The sequence below is a fragment of the Malus sylvestris genome, chromosome 13 (genome assembly GCF_916048215.2).
Source record: "Malus sylvestris chromosome 13, drMalSylv7.2, whole genome shotgun sequence".
Taxonomy (NCBI): Eukaryota; Viridiplantae; Streptophyta; class Magnoliopsida; order Rosales; family Rosaceae; genus Malus; species Malus sylvestris.
Window position 1 is genome coordinate 20194522 of NC_062272.1, and position 23646 is coordinate 20218167.

Below are 23646 nucleotides of genomic sequence, written 5' to 3' on the forward strand. Positions count from 1 at the left end.
ATGGAAAGATATAGAGATATGAAAAATCATTTGCATAAATGCATATGGTAGGGTCCCAGGAGATATTCTTTGGAAGATTTTAGAGAAGAAAGGAGTACATATATCCAAGCTATAAAGGATATGTATGATAAAGGACAAGATAAGTGTAGTAGAGATGAGAATGATTTGTTAGATCAGTGGGCACACGAGAAAGGACATGATTAGGAACAAGGATATCCGATGTAAATTAGGAGCAGCTAAAATTGTAGATAAGATGAGAAAAAATCGTTTAAGGCAGTTTAGACATGTGAAATGAAGACCTACATATGCTCCGCTTAGAAGATGTGATTACAAGACAGAGGCTCAGGGTCAAAAGGGTAGAGGAAGACGTAGGAAGGTTTGGAAAGAGACTCTAACAAACGACTTCGACTACTTGGATCTAATGGAAGACATAGCACAAAACCGAGTGCAATGGCATTCTAGGATTCATATAACCGACCTCACTTAGTGGGATAAGGCTTATTATTGTTGTTGTTGTTGTTGTTGTAAATGTTAATAGAAAACATGGGGCTAATCGTTCAAATCATGGTCCAGAACAGGCAGTCTTTCCACCAGAACAAGTAGCATAGGCGTTTAACGAAGAAGGGTATTGAGAGACTACAGAACAAAAATGCCATTTATCATCCATATAAAAGGAAAAATTCTGTCGTAGTACATATATCAACTGTTTTAACGATTAGATGAGACGGGTTCACTTTTTCCTCTAGAATATAGAATGATAATTGTCATTAGATCTGTAACGTATGGTAGATACAGAACAATACAACTATATTGCACTTGCAGAAATAGACTTCATCAACTGTAGATACACTAGAGAGAGCCAAGAACTTGTAGACTGCAGTAATGAAAACTAAAACTCAAGATTTAGTGCAATATTTGCGTAGAATAGAAACAAAATGTAGTTTGATTAGTGATTAGGCAAGCCTTACAACAAAACAAGTATGGAAAAACAATAAAATCGAGAATCATAACTTGCGAAGATCAATCCCGGCCTTCTTGGCAATAGCATTGATCCCATTCTTCTCTATGGTCTTCAATGCTTTGGTTGACAAACGCATTTTAAGAAAGTGCTTCCCAGCTTCCCACCAAACCCTTTTGTATTGTAGGTTCACAGACTGCAACTTCTTGGTCTTGTGGGCTGAGAAGGAAATCTTGTTTGCCCTGTTTGCTTTCTTCCCAGTGAAAGGACAAATTCTACCTGGAAAGGTTGATCAAATATAAATCAAATTCCACCATTTTATCAAAATTTAGTAATTTATGACCAATTATTAACCACGAGAGTTGAGAACTATAATACAATGACAATGTGGATGTTGTATCTTAAACCCCCAGCAGCCCAAAGAAACACCGAAACTCTAAACACTGCTAATGAACTAAGACATTCCTTTGAACTCTGGGGAAACAGAAGCCCCAAGGGCAGACATAAAACGATGCTATGCTAAAGCTTAGTTAAACTAGCCCCATGGGCACAAATGGCACCAGAGATGGTAATGCTCAACCTTCTGATTTTTCTTCCGTCGCCATGATTTCAGATGGTGCTCCCATACATACTCCTATGCATGTCAATTCTCCTATGCAAAGTGCTCCAGTTAACTCTCCAGTAAATGCCGATGCAGTTGGAAATACATCTAATGCAACTTCTTCTGGACTGAATGAACAAGCTGCTCAATTAGCCCAAGCTATTATTGATAGTGTGGTTACTGTTGAATTTGATGGTCTTGCTCAGTGTGTGCTGAACGAACCTTTGTTATTAGAATCTTGTCATGTTACTAATGATGATTGTATTAAGTCTCCTAATAAGGATGAAATTTTGGATGAGAACATTGTGCAGGTCCTAACTAATTGGCATGATATGATTGAGAATGAACATCGGAGGAATGCTCTAATTAGCGAGTCCATATGGCAATTAGAAATTCTGACTATTAATTCTTGGACTGAGAATGGCGGCGGTGATGTTAATGGCAATTCTATGACACATTTTCTCTCTAAAAGTCCAAAGAAAATACTAAAGAAAAAGTAAAAAGAAGAAATTCAGCAACATGAGTTGCGGGATCCTTAACCAACCCGGCCTCAGGGACCTTCTCCTCGTCTAAATTTATGAAGATTATTTATTGGAATATTAGGGGATTGGAAAATAGTCCTACTCGGCATGCGCTCTGTAGTATGGTAAGAAAACATTCTCCAGATTTTTTATGTTTAGCTGAGCCTATGACTTGAATGGCAAGGATTCCAGCTTCTTATTGGGATTCAATTGGTATGGTTTTGCTTGGTTTCAATGTCCGAGGTCAGTCTTTTCCTAATATTTGGGTGTTTCACTCTATTAATATTTTATCTCCTTCTGTGTGCTCTTCTTCTAGTCAATATCTGTTTGTCCAGTTTGTGGTTGGCAATATGATGTAGGGTCTAAGAAAAGACTTAGAGTATTTGGATCTAACGGAGGACATGACACAGGACCGAGCACAATGGCGTTCTAAGATTCATATAGCCGACCCCACTCAGTGAAGAAAGCTTTGGTGTATTTAACACAATACGTTGAAATGAAGCAAAACTTATTTATTGATATCTCCGATAAGTTACAAATATGTACATATACATGAGTCAAAATAAACAAATAAGAGGGAGCCTTCACAAAGGTTGCTTAGGAGAAGTCTCAGCAATCGGTAGAGCCCCAGAAAGAGAAGGCACCGGAGGGGGATCATTCGGAGCCTCAGTACTGGACAGAACCCTAGAAGGAGGAGGCATCGAAGGTTGATCATTTGGAGCTTCAGTACGCGGTACAGCCCCAAAAGACGAAGGCAATAAATGCCTTTTGAACAAACCCACAAACCGCTGATGATCAAGTAAAACCTGACCATCAAATTCCTTCATCTAGTCAAGCTTCCTCTTCATGTTTGTAGCATAGTCATGTGCGAGCCGGTGCAACTGTTTATTCTCATGCTTGAGCCCTCTAATCTCTTGTTTGAGACTCATCACTTCAGCCGCCAATGATTCAACTTGGCGGGTTCGAGCAAATAGGCGCTGGGCCATATTAGACACAGAACTTGCACACTAAACACTTAGAGCCAGAGAATCCTTAACAGCCAACTCATCAGACCGTTTGGAAAGTAGTCTGTTATCTTTGGGAGTGAGAAGGTTCCTGGCCACCACCGCAGCAGTCATATCATTCTTCATCACGGAATCCCCAACGGTAAGCGAACCAGTAGGGGATAAGAAGGATGGGCGCCATATGTTGTCTGGAAAAGGCGTGGCTGCCTCTTCAACGAGGTTTAAGTCAAAACGACGGTCGGAGGGGCCAGACATTTTCAAAGGTGTTGAAAAGAGAAGAGGTCGAACAAATCAAGATCTTAGAAGTGCAAGAATGGAGCTTCTACTGGTGAAGATTCAAGTGTGCTTTGGAACTTAATGCCAGCCTCTATAAAAATCTGCACTCGACGGAGCTTCAGAAATCGAAGAGGCGCCTACCCAGAAATCGAAGAGGCGTTTGCTTTCTCAAAAGCTAGGCTTCTCAGAGACCACGAGGGCCGATCTCAGAAATCGAAGAGGCGTTTGCTTTCTCAAAATCTGGGCTGCTCAAAGACCACGAAGGTCGATCTCAGAAATCGAAGAGGCGTTTGCTTTCTCAAAAGCTGGGCTGCTCAGAGACCACGAGGGCCGATCTCAGAAATTGAAGAGGCACCTACTTTTTCAGCCTTGTCAGCACCTGTCATATGCACACTCAGCTTTGCTGAAATTACGGGCATTCTGTTGAAGATTTCTGGTGAAGTAGAAAGCACGTGAATCTTATTGTTCAATCATCCACTTTCCACACGCACCATCAGCTCATGGGTACCATAGATAACTTTGCCAAAGATCTCTGACAAAGTTTAGACACGTGAAGCTTGCAGCTCCCACTACATAGCTATGACCAAGAAGGGTAAAAGAATAGCAAAGAAACAGCACTAACAAAGTTTAGATACATAAATTTTAAAGGTCTAGCTACCATATTATTACCTACAAGGGTAAAGGAACAGCACCGCTGCTGGATAATTGGAAAGTCCTTGTGTGTCAACCTCTATGCTCTGTGGCAAGGTAGACTAGCAAACATGCCCAACCTTTACTTACATTCGAGAAAACACTCCCAACAAGATTGCTTGCTCCAAAATCGAAGAGGCACCGTCCTCCGAATCTTGAGAGCCAGACTCCCAACATGATTACTTTCTCAAAAATTGAAGAGACACCGCTCTCCGAATCTCAAGAGCTAGACTCCCAGCAGGATTGCTCTCTCAAAAATCGAAGAGGCACCGTTTTCTGAATCTCGAGAGCCAGATTTCCGACAGGATTGCTTGTACGAAAACCGAAGAGGCACCGCTTTCTCAACTTCGAGAGCCAAATCTCCTTGGATAAAGCTTGTATGTAATCTTCACACGCAACATCAGCTTTCCAGATACCACAGACCACTTTTTCAAAGTGCTCTGACACACGTGAAACTAGCAGCTCCCACTACCGTGCTATGACCAAGCAGGGTAAAGGAATAGCATTACTACTTGTTGTTAGGGAAACTCTTATATATGTCGACCTCCATTCTCAACGGACAGGCAGACCTGCAAAAATGCTCAACCCTTCCTCATATCTGAGAGGGCACTCCCAACGAAGCCTCTCGAAATACTCAGTTTTCTTTCCCTCGATAATACCTTTGCAAACAAGCTACACCAGAGCAAGAATATCTCATATCATCAGGGTTAAAAGCAAGAGTATCCCATATCATGCTTTTTCCCTGTCTTTTCCTTTGGCCTTGTTCTTACCTGCAAGACAAGGAGAAAGAGAGCAATCAGTCAGCACTTGGAATCAAGCTTCCAGTCAGGAACTGATTGCCTGGAACCCCTTACCTGATTACTTACCTGACATTGCTCTCGAGTACCCATCTTCAACATCTTATGCTTCCAGAGAAGATACCACATCTGTCTGAGGAACAGATAGGGAAAGTGAGAAGGATACAAGGAAGCATGTGGAGACAAGCGTAACAGAACACGTGCCGATACATCCACTACTTTGTCAACAGCAAAAGTATCTCATATCAGCAGGGTCGAACGTACTCTAGATTTTATGGACGTGTTTTGACCCTCAAATTCTTCAGTCGGCCTTATACTCTGGAGGAAACCAGAAAATCCTCCAACCCAGTTCAAGAATAAGCATGTGGAAAGTTACTTCTTCAAAAGCAAAAGTATCTCATATCATCTATTCTCATTTTCTTATCTTTATCCTTCATGATGCCTGCAAGATAGGGAGAATGAGAACAATCAGCCGGAACTCGAAATCAAACTTCTGATCTGGGACTGATTGCTTGGAGCTCTGATTGCTTACCTTGTCTGTCACCTCTTTCAGCAGATCCCCTAGTTCGGCGACTTAGGGGACTCCTACTACATGGTTTGTATCGTGCTTGACCAAGCCTGAAACTACAAGTAAGCTTCAAGTGAAATTGATACATTACCTTGTGCATCTCCACCAGTTAAAGATACCACCCCTGGATGGAGGAAGCGTACTTCGAGAGAAGATGCCACATCTACCTATGAGACAGTTAAGGCAAGTGAAGACGAGAGCCTGCACCTATGTCATTTGTACTAAATCATTCACTTGTACTCACTAAAGGAGAGCTTGAACCTATGTACTTGCGTAAACCCTTCACAATTAATGAGAACTCTTCTACTCCGTGGACGTAGCCAATCTGGGTGAACCACGTACATCTTGTGTTTGCTTTCCTGTCTCTATCCATTTACATACTTATCCACACTAATGACCAGAGCAATCTAGCGAAGATCACAAACTTAATACTTTCTGTTGTACCAAAGTCCTCACTGATTTTGTGCATCAACAATCCTTAAGTCCTTACCTTTTTGCGTTGGTAATGGATGAGTTAACAGGACATATTCAAGATGATATTCCTTGGTGTATGCTTTTCGCAGACGATATAGTGTTAATAGATGAAACTCAGGAGGGGTAAATGCGAAGCTTAACTTTTGGAGAGAAGTGTTGGAATCTAAAGGTCTTCGCCTAAGCCGATCAAAGACAAAATATATGGAGTGCAAGTTCATTGCAAATGGAGGCCAAAATGAGTTAAGGGTGAGGATCGGAGATCAGGAAATACCAAAGAGCGACCGTTTTCGCTACCTAGGATCTATCTTGCAAAAGAACGAAAAATTAGATGGAGATCTCAACCATAGAATACAAGCTGGATGGATGAAGTGGAAGAGTGCTTCCGGCGTGTTGTGTAACCGTCGTAGGCCACTAAAGCTCAAGGGAAAATTTTATAGGACGGCAATAAGATCGGCGATGATGTATGGCACAGAATGTTGGGCGGTGAAGCATCAACACGTACACAAAATGGGTTTAGACATGTACAAAGAATGCCTACTGACGCTCCGGTTCAAAGATGGGACTACGGGATAGAGGTTCAGGGCCGAAGGGGTAGAGGTAGACCTAGGAAAACTTGGGAAGAGACCCTAAGAAAAGACTTAGAGTACTTGGATCTAACGGAGGATATGACACAAAACCGCGCGCAATGGAGTTCTAGGATTCATATAGCCGACCCCACTTAGTGGGAAAAGGCTTTGTTGTTGTTTTTGTTGTTGTATCTTGCGTAGTCATATAGTTGATCACTTCACTATGGCATTTACAGATGATGGTGTCATGTGTGATACGGGCTTATTGAAAGATTAATTCCTTCACTGGTGTCAGAATCAGAAAATTCTTCTTTGCTTGCTATTCCATCTTCTCAGACATCTTAAAAAAAAATTGAACAATGTATTGATGCTAAAAAGCAATATCGAAATAAAATTTAAAACTCACTAATCATCTATTTCTAAATATTATTAAATGTAAAGAAAGCTACAAAGTAACCATAGTACTAATAACTAACAATAACTTCAATCTAAAGAAACCAAATAAACAAAACTTAAAAAAGTTTAGCACTGAAGTTTCTTCACTTAAAGATGGCTCTTTGTGCATTCTTTGCTACAAAATCATCAATTAAACCTTCGTAATCAATTTTGTCTAAAAAATCACTTTTAATCGATATCAAAGTAAGTCCATTTAACCTTTCCTACAACATGGTTGACCGCAAGTATGATTTTAAAAACTTTAACTTTAAGAAACTCATTTCCGCAGATGCGACGATAATAGGTACAGTCAACAAAATTATGTATACAATGCTTGCAGTCGGGAAACAACGCATCCTCTTCAAGTAGTTCAATATGTCAATGGATGTCTTTATTTCTTTTGGTAAACGCTCTCATAAAAGCTTCAACTCTACTAATAATGCATCCCCATCAACATCAAAGAGCTCATCTTTCTTGAGAAAGTTTTGAAGCCGATCACAATAATCTTTTAATTTATCATTGTTCATCGAATTCAACCATTCTGAAGTGAACAAAAATTCAAATATATCATCAAACACTTGATATTCTTCAAACCTTCTCTTCAGTGAACCAATAGCTTGATCTATTATACACAAGAAGTAATGAACCCTAAAAGATTCCTTCACTGATTGTTCAGTTGGTTGGGATGATTCACCTTCATTCTCATCAAAATGTCTTTTTCTACAAACTTGATGCTTTTCTAGAAACACAGGATCAATTTCCATTTCAATAGCAAGTTTTTTAGCATTAATCATAGCCTCTGCAAACCCAGTTTCTCTGTACTTTCAAAATAAGCGATCAATCCTTGTACTTGTTCTATAGCAACATTAATAAGCATGTCTTTAGATTGCAAATCTTTGGTAACCTCATTAACAACAACCAATATTTCATACCAAATAGTCATGCCCAATAAAAACGCAAAATTCCCAATTTCGTATGTTGCCAAAGATTTAGCTGCACTTCTTATTACTAAGTCATTGTCACTTTCTGCTAATTGGAGTAAAACTTTTTTTATTTGTAGAGGTTGGGATTGAATTGCTTTAACACTCATAACACGGCTTTCCCATCATGTGGCCGATAATGATTTAAGAGTCAATCCTTTTATATTTTCTTTCAGAATCAGCCATCGTTTTGTAGAATTTGCAAACAAGTTGTAAATACATTGTACTATTCCAAAGAAGTCTTTCGCTTTGCCACAAGAGTTTGCCATATCACAAAGTGTGAAGTTAAGACTATGGCAACCACATGGAGTGTACATTGCCCTAGGATTTATATCCAAAAGCCTCTTTTGTACACCTTGGTGTCTCCCTCTTATATTTGATCCATTATCACAACCTTACCCTCTCACATCATCAATATCAAGATCAAGAACTTTTAATACATTCTGTAACTCTTCAAATGTCCTTCTCCTGATGTGTTATTCACAATCAGATATTGCAAAAAATATTCTTCTACTTTTACTGGAGTACTAGTCACATCCACACATCTTATGATCAAGGTCATCTGTTCTTGGTGGCTAAAATCAGGAGTACAATCAAGTATCACGGTAAAATATTTAGCTTCTTTGACTCTTTGAATGATTGCAACTTTGATTTCACAAGATATCAACAATATCAACTCATTTTGAATGGTATGACTAAGATAATGATAACAAATCTCATTATTTTGGAAGCGTTGAAGATGATTCTTTATCAATGGATCAGATTCAGCCATCATTTGAACTAGGCCCATAAAATTTCCATTACTTTCTTCATAAAACGTATCGTTATTTGCACGAAAAGCCAGTGTGTATTTAGCTAGATATTTCACAATGGAAATCAACCTTTACAGTAACTCCTTCCAAAGCTCTTTTTCTTTCTTGATCTGGTCTTGCACAACTTTGTCAATTGTTTCGTTTTTCGGCAATCTAAGACACAAATCAATCCAAGTGGTCATGTTCAAGATGCGATCAAAACTGTTTTGATGCTCTTTAAGCCTCACATTGAGATGTGTCCAATCTTTGTAGCCCTCATCTAATTGACCTTTGAGAGGCCCTTTCTTGAACAATTTGCAACAAAAACAGAACACTTTATCAACATCCTTTGAATAGACTAGCCAATCTCTATCATGCTTCTCTCCATTGGATAAGTATCGAGTGTAAAAGGCTGCATTAAAATGCCAATTAAACGGACTTTTAGGACCTTTCTCAATTGATAGATCTCTTGCAAGACCTTTTTCTGCCAACAAATCAATCCATTTGGGATCAAAACTATCCCAAATTTGAGGATCATAAATGTTTGAGGGAATGGACTCACTCAGTTGATCAGTGACAATAGGAGCATCCTCATGATTATCATTCTTATCAAGGTAGTCATCAATTTCATCATTGCCCAAATCATCAGCTAATTTCTTATTGTCATCTTGTTGTTCCGTAATTAAATCATCCACTGAACTTTGTGGTTCTTTTTCTTTCAAAAAGAACCTATCAATAGCTCTTTTTTTTAGACTGAGTCAATTGTTCAACTTTTCTTTTTCTTTGACGTTTCAAGTAGCCAGATGGATATTTTCTAGTAAGTGTCATCTTTTATATCTCAAACAAGGTCACAATAAAATTATAGTAAGTATGAATAATGAAACCTGATAGTCAGCAATATGTGTGCGTCTAGTGATTTTTTGTGACTGCTCTCCTCTTGATTTTGCCCTGAAAAGTACAAAAGAAAAAAAAAATCATTATAGATGAGAAATACCCAAATCTTCAAATTCCAAGTCAATATACTTAAATTAGTAAATAACTTACTTTAATCGAAGTTTACATCACTCTGATCAGTTGAATTGTCTTTATGATTCAAAAGTTTCTCTTTAATTTCATGAACTTATAAATTAGGGTTTAATAATTTGTGGGAAAAGGAACAATGTGACAAAGAGAGAAGTAAAGTAGACTGGGACACTAGCAACGGCGTCTGGGATTCTGACGTCTGGGACTCTGGTGTGAAAGAAGAAAAGTGGGAAGCAGCGATGGGACTTTGGCGTGATAGAAGAAAAGTGGACTCTGAGTCTCTGAATTGTTTGCCTCGGTCGGTGGGGTTCTTCCCTTTTAATTGATTAGTTTTGCCAACATAACTTTGTTAATTATAATTTTATATAATTCCATACAGATTTTAGGCAGGTAGTCATATGGCTTTTGGGCCCATCATATTTTTATACATTTTTTTTATTTGATTAGTATTTTTATATATTATTATATTCAATAAAAAAACCGATCACACCCCCCCAAAAGCCGGCTCTGCGCAATATGTGTGTTTCTAGTGATTTTTTGTGACTGCTCTCCTCTTGATTTTGCCCTGAAAAGTACAAAAGAAAAAAATCATTATACATGAGAAATACCCAAATCTTCAAATTCCAAGTCAATATACTTAAATTAGTAAATAACTTACTTTAATCAAAGTTTGCATCACTTTGATCAGTTGAATTGTCTTCATGATTCAAAAGTTTCTCTTCAATTTCATGAACTTATAAATTAGAGTTTAATAATTTGTGGGAAAAAGAACAATGGGACAAAGAGAGAAGTAAAGTAGACTGGGACACTGGCGACAACGTCTGGGATTCTGTTGTGAAAGAAGAAAAATGGGAAGCAGCGATGGGATTTTGGCGTGAGAGAAGAAAAGTTGACTATGAGTCTTTGAATTGTTTGCCTCAATCGGTGGGGTTCTCCCCTTTTAATGATTAGTTTTGCCAACATAGCTTTGTTAATTATAATTTTATATAATTTTGTACAAATTTTAGGCAAGTAGTCATACGGCTTTTGGGCCCATTAGATTTATGTGTGTGTATATATATATATATATATATTTATTTGATTAGTATTATTATATATTTTTTGCATATAATATTATTTTATATATTATTATTCAATAAAAAAATATTTTTGGGGGCCCTCAAAATTTTGGGGTCTTGTGCAATAGAACCGGTCACATCCCTCAAATGCTGGCTCTGTGCTTCACAAATAATTTTTCCCCACCAATATGCTTTTCTTAAAGGTCGACATATCTCTGATTGCATATTTTTGGCTTCTGAATTTGTAAATTTGCTTGATACTAAATGCATTGACAGGAGTTGCTATAAAATTTGATGTGGCTAAAGCTTTTGACACTCTCAATTGGGATTTTCTTCGTCGGGTTCTTACGACTTTTGGGTTCCACTTAACTTTTGTTCAATGGGTAAGCTAAATTCTGACATCTACATGACTTTCTATTATGTTTAATGGAATTCCCGCTAGCTTCTTTGAATGTAGTCATGGTGTTCGTCAAGGTAATCCATTATCTCCTCTTCTTTTTTGTCTTGCGGAGGAGGTTCTTAACCGAGGTCAAGTGCATTTATTTGAAACTGAAAAGGTCAAAGCTATTTCTTCCCCTCGAAGAGCTAAAATTCACTCTCATATTCTTTTTGCGGTTGACATCATGGTTTTCTGTAAAGGGAACAAGGCTAGTTTGGTACAACTTACAACTTTCTTTGATGAGTATGGCTTGAATTCTGGACAATTGGTGAATAAAGCAAACTCTCATGTTTATCTGGGTAAGTCAGATGTTCCTCGTTGGTCTCTAATTTACTCTTGGTTGAGAATTCCCATTGGAAGGCTTCCCTTTATTTATCTTGGGTTCCAATTTTTGTTGGACAACCGAAAAAAGCTTATTTCCAAGTTTTTGGCAGACAAGATTTGTAATTTTATATCTAATTGGCATGGTCATTCTCTTTCTATGGCTGGGAGGGTGACTCTTATCAATTTTGTAGTTGTCAGCATGTTATCTCACAATTTTTCTATTTATGCTTGGCCTAAGACTGTTTTATTACAAGTTCGCAGTTGTTCCGATGGTGTACTATCTTTATCTTTGACTTATGGCTTTAAGCCTATTAAGCAAGCAGTTGTTCCATAGAATAGATGAGTTTGGCATAGATGTTTTCGACCACGTAATTCAAATTTTATTATGGCATTTTCTTCATTGTGAGCTTTTAACTAATGATTTATTGCTTCATCGAGGATTCTCTTTTGCGTCGATGTGCTCTTTGTGTTGTAAGGCTACTGAGTCAGGTCAACATTTATTTTTCAAGTGCTCATTTTCTTGGGAAATTTGGCGTAAGGTTTTGGCCTTATTTCAAGTTTCTACATTATTCTTCGATATCACATCATTCTTTTTTCTTATCCTTTGCGGCGTGATTTTGGTACTCAACTTCAATTATTGTGGTGGGGTATATTATTGGGGCAGGTTCTTACGCACTTTGGCAAGCTCAAAATTTAATCCATTTTGAAGGAAAATTGTTTACAGTTGGTTAATGGCATTCATTTGCAAGTTTGTGAGGTGAATTCTTGCGGTATGGGTTTTATGTTAAACTCAGTTGATGAGCTTTGCATTCTTAGAGCGCTTGGAGTGCATGGAAGGCCTTCAAGGACAATAGAATTCATGAGATTATTTGGATTTCTCCTTGTTCTTTTCAAGTTAAAGTTAACACTGACGGTGCGGCTCGTGGTTCTTCGAGTATGGCTGGTTTTGGTGGTATTTTTCGTGACCACTTGGGTCATTGTCTTGGATGCTTTGCAGGATCTTTTGGTATTGCTACTGCCTTGGAGGCAGAACTTAAAGCTATTATTCATGTTGTTTATATGGCTTTGGAGAGAGGGGTTGGCATTCTCTTTAGCAGTGCATTTTCTTTCTAATGGATCTTCTTAGATGTCTTGGCATTTATTGGTTGATTGGGTAAATTGTTGTACCATCCTCTCTTCCATGCATGTTCGGTTTTCTCACATTTATCGCGAAGGAACTCAGGTGACAAATTATTTGAAAAACTATGGTGGTGATCATGTTGGGGTTCATTGGTGGGATTCTTGTCCACCTTGTGCAGTTGCAGCTTTTGCTCATAATCTTTCGGGGCTTTCAAATTTTCGTTTCTCTTAGAAGTTATCTTAATTGATTTTTTGTTTCTTATAATTTTCTTCTTCTTGTTAGGGTTTGGCTTCATGTCCCCTCTAACTTATTGTATCTTTACTTTTTTCTTTAATATATTTTCACAGTAATATCTTTTTCCATGATAGCAATGCTGGAGTGGATGTGACATTATTGTAATTAAAAAAAATTTTAAAAAATAGCTCCCACAAAATCTTCAAAAATCCTTCTATTCCCTTCCATCTAAACCACCCAAAACAAACCAGCAGATGTGTGTTAGACCAGCTGGCTCAAGCAGCGCACCCGCCCCCCTCACGCAAGTTCAAATCCAACTCCCCGTAAGATTACAGTAGTTTAGAATATCGCCGTGTCAAATAAAGAAAAACAATGATATGAAACAGTTAGCTGAGCTTCATTTCTATCAGCACATCAAAATTTTGAACATGCAGAACAATTCACATTCGTTGTCCAATTGGGGGAAACTGAATATTAAGTTTCCAGAAATGCACTTAAATTACATATTTAACAAAAATTAAAACTGATTAATCGCAACTATAACAAAAATTAAAATTGATTAACCGTAATTATATAAAATACAAACATATTAAATTGCGAGAGAAAACATGGGAGATAGAAGGCGAGAGAAATTACGGGCAACGATGGGCTGAAGGGCAGGGAGAGTAGGAGTGGAAATACTAGGCAGCTGAGACGACATGTCGTAGGAGATTCTGACACCGCCCAGCCGTCTGGTAACGAACCCGACGTGGGAAACTGCCTCCGCCTTGAAAGACTGTAGGAAGCGTCGGCCCTGCGGAAGCATGGAGTTCGGGTGGTGCCGAAGATCTTGTTTACCGGTTTAATCCACGGTGTCGAAAAATCTACATTAGCATAGTGGAACTTGCTTTGAAGATCATTTTCAATTGCGCCCGAAGTTGTCAATTACGCGTGCTACATGTATAGTGGTGTGCATTGTTGCTTCCTAGGAAGTCCCCTACGCTACCAATGAGTACTTGAAAAAGTTGTCGTAATGGTCTTATGATGTGTCCGTGTCTGCTTGTTTTATAATTCTTACTGTGGTGGGTATTTCATACATAGGATGGGAAGCCAAGCAGGAGAGGAGTTGAACTCTGCCTTGAATGTGGGTTGCCCACTACCACCGAAGTTACGACCCTATCTGCACCCTATTTGGTTAATGTTTAAATGTATTAGGGTTCTTACCTGGTTTTTCTTAATACTTAGGCAGCAGCAGGTAAAACCTAGGAAATTGATACAGCTATAGGAAATGTTAACTCAAATTTTCGAAAAATATTTTCTTATTTAAAAGCACTCATCATTAAAATGATTCAATTGTCGATTTAACTGGTTAAAGGGAATGCCCCACTCATGTCATGTCAAGAAAGGTATATGTAGTAAAAACGGATGCAATTTCAGATAATATATTATTATTTTCCTTTTTTTCATAACAAACAAGGTATCTGATCGGACAAAAAAAAGATCAATAGAAGTAGTACAAGATCATAAAAGAATAAAAGAATATATTTTCTACTTGTTTGATTAAGAAGAGGTAGCACAGGCAAGAGCATTTGGCACGCGAGTGATGGTGGGCTTCACGTTAGAACCTTGAGAGGTAAGAGGACCTTTATTTCCATTGTAGGTGAGATTGATGTCAGCCAATTCCACCTTCTCACAAGGTATGCCACTGCTGCATACAATCTAGATTGCGAGGGGAGTTGCAAATGAGCCCTTAATGTTTTTAAAGATGACGTTGCTGATCTTAATTTTTTATGGAACGTTCTGTTTACACTGGTTCCATGGGCAGTACTGTTGGTCTATGAGGACAAGATTGCTGACATTGACCATGATAATGAAGGATAATTTTGTGAAAACATGTTCATTTAAGCAACATCTATAGCATGCAATTAACAATTAAAAGGCGGAATCATACTTGAATGCACTTAAAACAAAACATTAACCATGAAATTCAAAGCCTAGTAGATTGGTGAACCAAGACTCAACTCAAAACAAAGTGAGTTGAGATTTATACCTTTGTAGATTCCTCTTTGCATAAGCAAAGGCTAATCACCCAAAGAGAGGGCCTTCATTCCTTGCTTCTTAGATCTATGGATTTGGATGGAAGAATATGTTTCTCCAAGTTCTCAAAATAGAGAACCTCTAAGTCTCCACATCAAGGTTAGATTTAAGTAGAAATGAGTGACCTAGAGGAAGTTGGATTGCTAGCTAATCTCCTCTAGGGTGGCCGGCCTCTTTAGAGAGAAATGAGAGCTTTGTGTTCTCATCCTTTTCCAAAAAGAAACCCTTAATGAATTTTGGCTATAAAGTCATATTTATACCTTAATTCATTGGAGTGGCAAACTTGTAAATAAGTCCAAAACCCACTCTATCTCTAAATGGCCGGCCATAGGGATTCATTGGACTATTTGGGCCTTTGTGAATCATTATTCATTAAGTTGTCATACAACTTAAGTCAATGGACTTGACGTTCGAAGCCCATTGGGCCTTAATGTCCAAAACTATCCCGAGGTCTTTAACGAACTTATTCGTTTGATTAATTAACATATTAATTCATCCTTGCCATAAATAATTAAACTATTTAATTATTCTTACTCATCTCCGTTGTTTCTTCAATCTCTACCTTACACGGTGTACGATCCATTAGGTCCCTTTTAGCGAGGCAGTGGGTGATTAAAACTCTTTCAAATCGATTGTGAATTGAAACTTACTTTCAATTCTCCCTTTAGTGTTTATACACGTTTAGGGCTTCCACAAACCAAGAGTGACACCTAGCAGCATTTCATGGTTACCCAAGCTAATCAGAAGAGGTGGAGAACCTATTCAGTTTAGGATTACAATGCAATACAGTCTTTCTCTAATACAATACTCTTGACCACATTGTTTGGTTTGATAGTTTATTCATGTCTACTATCCAATGTGATTCATGTACTTATATGATTACCTTGAATGTGATTTGGAACGACTTCCTAAATCTCATTCATACTTTGGCCAAAGATTCTTAATCATATCATAGAGTATTCTCCCTCAAACGGTTTGAAGGTTAGAGATCCCTTGTTGCGCATTCACTTGCCTCCATGGCTAAGTGGCTTAACCCCAACGATGCCGTGGACACCCTCGAATGAAGTGACTTTGACATAATCAAAGATCAAGGACTTAACCACAAGACAACTATGATGCCTCAGGTCAAAGGACTACTTTGCATTATCCCAACCATGAGTTCTCATGTGACATGAGTATGAGAACTCTTCGTTGATCGTGTTCAGTGAACTCATTTCTTATTGAGCACCTACGTACTTGTCTTGGTGTCAGTCACACCAATGACTCGAGACTAGTCACTCTCCCTGAGAGAAGACACAGCACGTACTGATCTTAACGAACTGTCAATGCCCAATTGGCAATCCTATGATCAGGAACGTTTAGGATATGTATACGAAAGAGAATGGTCTCATGAATCTAACTTCTTTAAATTGCATTCTCCTAATTACATATTCCTTGGACTTATCGTTTAAGCATATAACATTTATATGAGACGGCTTAAAACAATAATCTTTGCCCTTGATATTAAACTAAATTAGTTTAACATGTGAAATGTCCGTAAAGTATCATCATATGATTGGTTTTAGGGCACATTTCCAACAGATAATATCTTCAAAATGCATATCTGATGCAATACCATCCGAAGGAGAAGCAGGCCATGTCTTGATTCTCACACTGTTGGATGTATTAGTCAAGGTGCAGTTCTTAACTCTGATTCCAATACCTTCCAAGACTTCCAACACTTATGCCATGGCTTGGTCCACAAGTAACCCTAGTTATGGTGATTTCTTTGTTTCCATCGCCAATGGAAACACAGTCATCCCTAGTTCCAATGTGTGCATCTGTAATGTTGATTCCAGTTGAACGCCCGATATAGATTCCATCTGTATTTATGCTCTCCCTAGGTGCCATGACATTGAAATGTTGGAATGTGACATTGTGGCACCTCAAAATGTTGATGTGAAAATTCTTGTTGTTGAGGGATGTTATATCTTGAATTGTGGAATTGGTAACGAAGTTGAACCTCATATTAATGGCGATAGATTTGCAATCTTTGTTTTTGTTGCAGTCATTTTTCTTCCAAGAAAGTGCTCCTTGGTCATCAAAAGTTCCACCACCTGATACGATAAGCTTATTGAAGTGCTCAAAACTAACCTGAGTATCCAATCTAATAAGTTTGTTGCCATTTGTTGGAGCTGTTAATTTCCCTTGTACTTGAATCTCAATAGAAGCCTTGCAAGGACCTTTGAAACTTGCTTTTATTAACATGTACGTCCTGCTCGGAACAACAGCCTTACTCTGAGCCAATGATATGCATGATATCAAACTCAGGCTTTGCACCATATGTTGCACTTGTGACATCAAACACACCCAGCTCAGCTTAAGTTTCAGATGCTGACAATAAGAACAAAAACGTTGTCAAGATATTCAATTTCAAAGTGTTTGGGTTAATATTTGAACATTGGATTTAAATGAAGGAAAGCCCAAGAATGCCAACTAAAGGGAGACTTGCCCGAAGCCCAGCACTGAGCCCAAAGGCAAATTGAAGCTTTCTCAGCCAAATATAAGCCACGTATTTACCATTGAAGAGACAAGTGATGGAGAATAACCTACTACCAGCCAAAGAATAATTTCTAGTGGCATTCCAAGTAAAAAGTTGATGACTCACTACCCTCCAAGTGCTTTCGGGCAAGAACAAAGTTACAGTAGTCGGGCTAATTTGCCTATAAAATGAGGAAGAGGCCCCAGAGACAAGGACACTCAACCAACCAAACAAACAAGCATACAAACTCTGCTCTCAAGCTATATTTGCATTCAAAAGCTGAAATCAACCCATATTTAGTATTTTTTTAGTGACAAGATATCTCTTGTCCAGTTTAGAGCTCTATTATCTCCCTTAGTAGCGTAGTATCGATTCCCTTGTGTAAACTTGTTTACCATCTATCCCTTTTTAGCATATAAACCCTTGTTAATTCTAAGAGAAATGATTGCAAGAGGTTCAACCTTGACAAATCTTGCCCGACGCTATTTGTTTTTTTTCTGAATTTGTAAATCTATTACTTAATGCATTCTCCAGTATGTATTCAAGTTATTTCCATCAGCTTTCCTATTTTAAGAGTTCCACTTGCATCTGGATTTGGTTAGTTTAATGGATATGTTATCATTAAAATCAATCAAGAACCAAGCAAATGACTTAAGGTGATCCAGACTCCCTTCATTCGAACATACAAGACTATGAACTAAAAGTCCTTGTTTACAAGGCAAGAAAAAGAACTTAATGTGGACTTAACCCATCCACGACAATCATTTGATAACAAGAAGTCCTAGTAACTTGGGGCGCAAGTAATCGACTTAAAACACTCTTGTTCTACATCTACTATACTGAGATAGCAGTGACACGCCTAGCACTCAGTTAGTTTTGATTGCAAGCCTCAAGGCCTACACCTAAGGCCCCACAAAGGCACCCTTCAAAACTAACTTTGTCCTCTTCTTGTAGCACATCAACAAGCATGAGCCCAACTACATATCCAAAGTGCCAATCCCTTGGGGAGCTGTGTTAAGGCCTGATGATCCTTCTCCAGAGAAATCTTCACCTAAACATAGTTTTGGCACGCCCAGTGGGATATTCATAATCTTGTATGCCAAGAAAAAGAATACGGGCCACCCCAGTGTCTACCAAGATCGAGCATGACAAATCATCCAGAGGATTTTCCTTCCCTGCAAGGACCAGCTATTCTAGAAAGCCCGACTTCATCTGAAAAGTCAGGAGGGAAGGTAACCAATGAAGATTTGCAAGCCACCATGGTACAAGTGCTGAAAAGTATGGAGAATATCATTCTGAAAACCAGACAAGAAGTAAGCAGACTCTGTTCTTTAACAAGGAATTTGCAAAGAAAATTAATCTAGAGTACTCTACTCCAAAAATGGTTATGCCATGGAAGTGATGAGATAGGCTAGTCCTGAGAAAGAACCAGTTATCCCCCTAGTTCCTTTGCTTGAGGAAAAGAAGGATAAAGGAAAAAATAAGGAATGATCTGGAGCTAGTCAGCCAGTGTTGGAGGAGATCCTAGAAGCGGAGTTACTCGACCCCCTATTATTTTCACTAGATAGTAAGGGGTAGAGCAGGCAAGAAAGGCGATCCTGCCAAGGCAAACAAGCCTCTTCCTTATAGGCGCCCACCATTAGCCAGTAAGGGAAGGGATGCCAAGTGGAGACAGCCCAACCCAAGGAAGGAAACCTTCTCGGGCAATGATCGCAGCCCTAAATAGGGAACCCCACATACCTCATACAACAATACAACTAACCAGCAGCTCAGAGATGAGTTAGCTAAGTTAAGCAGCTCAGAGATGAGTTAGCTAAGTTAAGAATGATGGTTGCCCAGAATGCTCAACCTCAGGCTCGCCAACTATTCAGGATCACTTACCGGAAGCCATACCCAGAGTACATTGATGGGCAAAATCCTTTTTCACTCAACTTCAAGATGCCCACGTTTCCCACTTTTAGTGGGGAAGATGATAGTGTATCCTCTAGAGATCACATCTTCAAGTTCTCCAATCATTGCGTGGCATTTAAAGACAATTCTAATTATAAGTTAAGATTGTTTGGGAACTCGTTGGTTGGCCTAGCATCTCAATGGTATTCTCTGTTGCCCCCCAATTATATTGCTAACTGGGGGCAAATGAAGATGGTTTTCCATGAGCAATTCTATATGATGGAGCCCGAGATGTCTATCAATGATTTAGTGGAAGTGAAGCAATACGAACATGAGTCTATAGAAGACTTCATGATGAGGTTTAGAAGGACAAGAATGAGGTGCCAATTCCCTATCAATCATGTCTAACTCATATCCATTGCTCAGAAGGCTTTGAAGCTACCTTTGAGGAAAAAGTTTTATGATATACAGTTCAATACATTACAAAAGTTAGTAATTGTTGCCACAAAGTATGAAAAGTTGTTGCTTGAGGAACAGCAAGTGAAGCACTCATCTAAGGCTCCTTTTTTTACAAAAATAAAGCTGGAATTCATCAAGTGGAGTTTGAAGGAGCTGAGCCATAACAAAATGATGCCCATGGAAGAGAATGGATGGACATGTATGCAGAAGAGATTACTACCCCCTTTAAACCTTTAATAGTGAAAGGGTTAGTCCAACCAGTCAAGGATCAGAAAGTGGTGATGAATGATGGTGGATTTATCCCTATGAAACCCTCTAAATACTAGAGTTTTTTTTTTTATTTAACTAAGGCCTCGAAGATCTATGAAAAGTTGGTGCGGGCAAGAGTGATTGTGCCCTACGGCATCAAAAAGATGTCTAAGCCAGAAGAGCTAAGAGGAAAGAAATATTGCAAGCTGCATTATACCTCCAATCACTCCATAACCAACTGTGTCCAGTTCAGGGATTGGATACAAGACCTCATAGTGAAGGGAAATTTGTTGTTGGAAAACCTAAAAGCCAATATGATGATTGACACAAATCCCTTCTCAGAAACCCCAATAAACATGATCAACTTGACATAGGCTAAAAAAGGGAAAGGAAAAGCCACTTGAGAAGTGAAAGCAGAAATGAGGCAAGTTGATAAACCAACAGATGGAACTATCAAGTTGCCCGAGAAACCCAAAGTAGCCATAGTTGAAGGACTGGTGTTGTGTAATAATTGCCAGGGCGAATGTGAGTTAGAAGTACCAGCATCAGGAGCCAATATTGATCAAGAATTGATCAGAAGAAATGAGAAAGAGGACCAAAAAGACCACAAAAGTATCATGCAGGCAGTTGAAAAAGAGACCCCCATAAATGTTTTCCAAAGGTTAGGAGGAGACTCTCAACCAAAAGGCTTATCAGAGGTATTCAGTAATTATGAAGCCTCTGAAAAGGTGGAAGACAGAGAATCCAAAATACCAAAATGGGTGGATGTAAGGCCTCCCCAACCAAGTTACAATGATGTCAGAATGAAGGGAAGAACAAAGAGCATTATATCCCCCATTCACCAAGAAAGATTCTACCCAACTTAGGCGGAAATGGTATGTAGTAGGAAAATATGGAAGGCCTATCAAAGAAATGGGAGCCTCTATGATCAGGAGAGTTCAAAGTAACATAAAGCTCACATGAACTCATTAAAAGTCCACACTGCCTCAGAAACCTCTGAAAATGTGAAGTTTGAGAAAGTACCTCATGGTGGAAGAAATCAACTTCATTGGAGAAGTAAAAATGAGGTAAAAAAGGAAAATAGCAAGACTGAGGGGGAAGAAGATCATGTGTCATAGAGCCCTCATCTTGGGAAGTACAGAATCCTAAGGAAAGCTCAAGAAGACATGGTAATGATACCAACAGCAAGATGAAGCTCGGAGCCAATATGTTTTGGAACTATCTCGCCTAAGAGAGGAATGCCCCCACCGTTGTTAGTTGATACTCTCTGTGAGAACCTAGTGTAGGCACAGACGTTTGGCATAACTCGGGAAAAAAGGTTGCCCGAGCTAATGTTGCCAAAAGAAGCCTAGACTTGGTTAGAGGAATTCATGGACCACATTGAGGGCAAGAATAGAACTTACCTGAACCTAGCAACTTCCATGTAAACATGACATTTGTTCTATCTACCATGTTTTGTCCCAAGCATGATCAACCTGCCACAATAGATGGTGACTACTTGGCAACAGAACCTATGATGGCACATGTTGGTGTTGAAGAAGTAGGAAAAGAAGAGTCGGGCAAAATAGGTTTGCCCGAGCTCACAAAAAAAGAGCCTAAGAGAGTGTACTTAAAACGAATGGTTTTCAGCCACCCAAGTTTAACCCTAGCCAACCATCTCAAGCCTATTTATGTAACTGCTCATCTGGATGGAGTGCCCTTCAAGAGGGTTTTGATTGATGGATGAGCTGTGGTCAATGTGTTACCATATAAGCAGATGAAAAAGGTGTGTAGAAATGAGGAGGATATCATCCCCACGGATCTAACAGTTTCCAGTTTTTCTAGAGCCATCACTAGGATATTGCCCCTGGAGGTTGACTTGGGCTTCAAGCAAATCATGCTAGCCTTCTTCATTGTGGATAGTACTTCCACCTATAAAGCTTTACTAGGCTGAGATTGGATTCATCAAAGTCTCTATGTGCCTTCCATCCTACACCAACAAGTATCAATTTATCATAAGGAATGAGTCGTAGGACCAAGATTTTGGGAGATGATGGAGGCCGAGTCACAACCATTCCTCCCTACTGCCAATGTGGCAAAAGCTAGCTTTTATAATCCTAGTATTAGGATTCTCCAGTGCTTAGGAGCTGATAAGAATGGCCGCCCGACTAAGGTGATGGCCCAAAAGCTTTTGAAGCAAGGATTGTTCCTCACCAGGGAAGAATGAGATAGACCCCATATTGTCTCAACTCCCCAACACCAGTAATGTCAAAACAAAGAAGAAATGACCAAGTGGTTGCAGTCAGGTCCTTAATCAAGAGACATATATGGGAAAGAAAGAAAGCAAGAATTAAGATAAGTAAAGATGAAGAAGAAGTTCATTTCATTTCATGTAAAAATGATTACTAGAGATCCTAGCCTAACAACTTTGCATCCTCAGACATGGTAGATATTCTAGAAAAGTAAGTCTGTATAATAATAAAAATGTTGCCTGGTTTTCCAAGATACATGTTACTATTGGCGAGTTGGTTCTTTGACTCCTCCACTTCTTGAGAGATCTTCTCCATGTCATCTACTTTCTTGGAAAGATGATTGGTTAAGCTCATCTTCTCGGCCTTGAGTGAAGAAAGTTGCTCTTCCAATATTTGAATCTCGACATCAACCACTACGATCCTATCTTCCATCACTGATCCTTCCCCCACTAACTATTGAAGTATGGCTGATGTCTTCATGTGTTTTTCTTGGAAACATTTAACTCTATTAGATGCCCATTCCTTTGATGATAATCCCTCAGGGCTTGCAGATTCTCAAAGAAACTGAGAAATGACTCGTATTGAGCCTTTGACAGTAACTGAGCGTTGTAGAGTTGGTGAGAGCCTTCTCAACGTCATAAAGAATCTTAAGACTGAATGAAGCAGTGAAGTCCCTATTCATTCAATCCTTGAATATTCGACGAGCATTTTGAAGAAGATGATATTCAGATGAAGGTGAAAAAGATTGCAGCTTGGTCTTGATCTGCCTGAACTTCTTGACCAGCTCAATCAAAGACGTTGCTAAAGGAATAGATGACAAATGTGGAGGCATTTCTCCAACACCTTCAGCAGTAGCAGAAGGAGCAACCTCAATTGGTAGAGAGGGAATGATCTCTAGAGAAGGAGCAGAAATGAAAGTGGTAGCAGTAGTTTTGACCTTCTTCTTAGGCCTAAGGATAGGGATCCTTGTGACCCCAGAAGCTAGAGGAGGCCGAGAAAGTTCTATTTTACCCACCAGACGTGAAGAAGATTGGCCCGAGTCCTCTCCAGGGCCCTGTTGCAAACTAAGAAAAACAAAGTTAAGAAAATGACTACAATTCAAAATAAAGGAAGGTAAGATGAAAGAAGTAATATACTTGAATAGAGCCCAAGACCTTGGAATGAGGGGTAGTAACTCCTGGTTACTGGGATGAATCACTCCCACTGACTGGAGAATGAGGAATTGTGCCCGAGCCCTCACCAAAGGCCTATAAATATCAAAGATAAAGAGTACATGTCAGTAACTAAGTTATGAAAAAGAAGATAGAAGTGAAGGTACTTCTATACCTGAGTAAAGACTTAAGTAGAAGAAAGAAACTCAT

The 23646-nt window shown here is 38.9% G+C and overlaps 2 pseudogenes; both read right to left on the reverse strand.

The window, feature by feature from the left end:
* Window positions 1–1004: 1004 nt before the first annotated feature.
* LOC126595460 (50S ribosomal protein L28, chloroplastic-like) lies at window positions 1005–13664 on the reverse strand (annotated as a pseudogene).
* A 734-nt stretch (window positions 13665–14398) lies between these two features.
* Window positions 14399–17348, reverse strand: LOC126595334 (exopolygalacturonase-like; annotated as a pseudogene).
* Window positions 17349–23646: the final 6298 nt, after the last annotated feature.